Source organism: Octodon degus, unplaced genomic scaffold, assembly GCF_000260255.1.
Source record: "Octodon degus isolate 3935 unplaced genomic scaffold, OctDeg1.0 scaffold00116, whole genome shotgun sequence".
Lineage (NCBI taxonomy): Eukaryota > Metazoa > Chordata > Mammalia > Rodentia > Octodontidae > Octodon > Octodon degus.
The window spans coordinates 2,629,874-2,632,219 of record NW_004524692.1 but is presented as its reverse complement, the minus strand read 5'-3'; the positions used below and the strand labels follow the sequence as shown (position 1 = coordinate 2,632,219).

Here is a 2,346-nt window from a genome sequence, read left to right as displayed (position 1 = left end):
GGGGGCGGGGCCGGCGTGGCATGCAGGAGATTGAACCCCAGTTGCTGAGCCTGCCTAAGTAGGTGCTTTAGTGTGCTGAGCTATCTGGCCAGCCGAGAACACATATTTTGTAAAAATCTAGCCAAGAAAATTGGAAAAATACTGTCAGATTTTAGTGGGTAGCTTGGGACCAAATTAACTTTAGTTTTGAGAGGAAAACTAGGAGGAACTGTTGACCACTGGAGACAGAGTGTGTGGGTTAAGCTATCAACTCTGATTCATGATCAGTTCTTTCGGTATTCATTGTACCTCAGTAGCCAAATGTTAGAGTGAAGATAATGAAAACAATTAAATACAAAGCTCACATGGTGCCTTTAGCACAGTCATGGCTTAATGTGAATTTGCTACCTGTCATTATTCTTCTTCCTTCATCTTCTCATCCCTGCCTCCTCCTCCCAGAAAGTGTAACCACATTTATTTCAAAATGAGAATCTACTAAAAAAAAAAAATAAAACTGAATGTAAGTGCTAAATGGTGAAAATGGCACACTTTCCCATTCCTAGATTATTGTGTCGAGTATCTGGGACAACAAGAGCTTGACAACTGGCAAAGAGCCTGCACCTAAGTCCTGCAGGTACCTGTTTCATCTCTAGCCACCATTCAGCATTATGAAACACTACCTTTTGCAATAAATAATATGAGGGTTACTGTATCCTTTTTCTTTATTTATTTGAAATGCATGTATTTGTGTTGACAAGATAGTGTTGAGGAGTTTAGAAGAAACTTAGACTTGACCCAAAGTGAGGCATTTTATGTCATGGCCTGTATACAAGTATGAGCAGTGCAACCATTGACCTCTATGGTGATGTTCTGCAAACCAGACAAATGTGCTCCCTTTGGGTGCCCAAATTAAAAAAAGGATGTCATGTTTGCATAGATAGACCCTAGAAAACATGACTTGGCACTTGTAAAGATAGCTTTACTTTATTCCCAATCCAATAGCGGGTCTCTCTGTGAAGTTAAAATGCACAATCATAGTGAAGCCAGGTTTGTCTGCACATTTCTAAAACAGATAGTTTGTATACGCATAAAATTGAGTATTACTTTGGAATATTGTCATATTTCCTACCCTTCAATATTCAAGCCATGAGGACTGGAAGATAGCTCAGCGGTGTGAGCACCTGCCTGGCAAGCACAAGGGCCAGAGTTTAATCCCTGCTATTGCATGCCCTGCCAGCCCCACGCCCTATGTGCGTGGTGGTGCATGCCTGTAATCCCAGGTCTGGGGAGGTTGTAACAGGAGGATCACTGTGAGTCTGACCTGTATAGTGAGACCCTGTATCACAAGAAGGAAGGAAGGAAGGAAGGAAGGAAGGAAGGAAGGAAGGAAGGAAGGAAGGAAGGAAGGAAGGAAGGAAAGAAGGAAGGAAGGAAGGAAGGAAAGGAAGGAAGGAAAGGAAGGAAATGAAATGAAAACAAAATTTAAAGAAAATCCAAGGCATGATCCCCGAACTTTGTGAGAGGGGTTGAAAATACATGCTGTAAAATGAGACAGCTAAGATATGATTCTTTGTGCTCGCTTTGGCAGCACATACACTAGAATTGAAACAATGCAGAGAAGATTAGCATGACCCCTATGCAAGGATGGCATGCAAATTCGTGAAGCATTCCATATTTTTTAATTCTTTGTAGAAAAATAACTTTTTTAAAAAAAAATTCAGGTTATAGCTTTTTGAGGGGCTACTGCAAACAGTTAGATTTTAAAGCTTTGATGTTGGATGTTTCTAAATATTTAATGGCTTCTTCCACATGTATGGCAGCACAACACATTTGCAGGAACTAGTACCAATAGAAAGTTTTTGGTTGTCTAGGATGTTTCATTTTGTGGGTTTTTTATTGTAATGAAGTTATGTATATTAAAAAAGAGATATGATTCCTTGTTTCATATTTTACTAGCATCATGCTTGGGAGAGTTTCTTAGCCTTCCTCACCTGAGCATCCTTTTCCTAACAGAATAGTTTTTCTAGTGCTGATCTGATATGGAATGGTTGCTATAGACAAGACACTGAGAAAGTGGCCTGATACATTCCACCCATGTTAAAGTTAATTGGTAAGGTTTCTCATCTCTTGACACAATGTCTGACACCCACCAGTTTTTAAAAAAAGAGATTTAATGCTTCACAGATTCAGGGGTCTTTTGGCTCGAAGTGAGAAACAGCAAGGCGGAAGGATGTGGCAAAGCAAAGATGCTTAGTTCATGCTGGCCTAGAAGAACCTGTGATTGTTCCAGGAAAAACACTGGAGCAGAAGGAGCCAGGACCATATGGAGACCCAAGGCCAGGTCTCTATGACCCATCGAGACACACC

General features: G+C 40.7%; 1 non-coding gene across 1 annotated transcript; it reads left to right on the top strand.

The window, feature by feature from the left end:
* Nucleotides 1-1,551: 1,551 nt before the first annotated feature.
* On the top strand, nucleotides 1,552-1,658 carry LOC111812207. The gene has a single exon (XR_002817781.1). It is a non-coding gene; the product is annotated as a U6 spliceosomal RNA (small nuclear RNA).
* The last annotated feature ends 688 nt before the right edge of the window (nucleotides 1,659-2,346 follow it).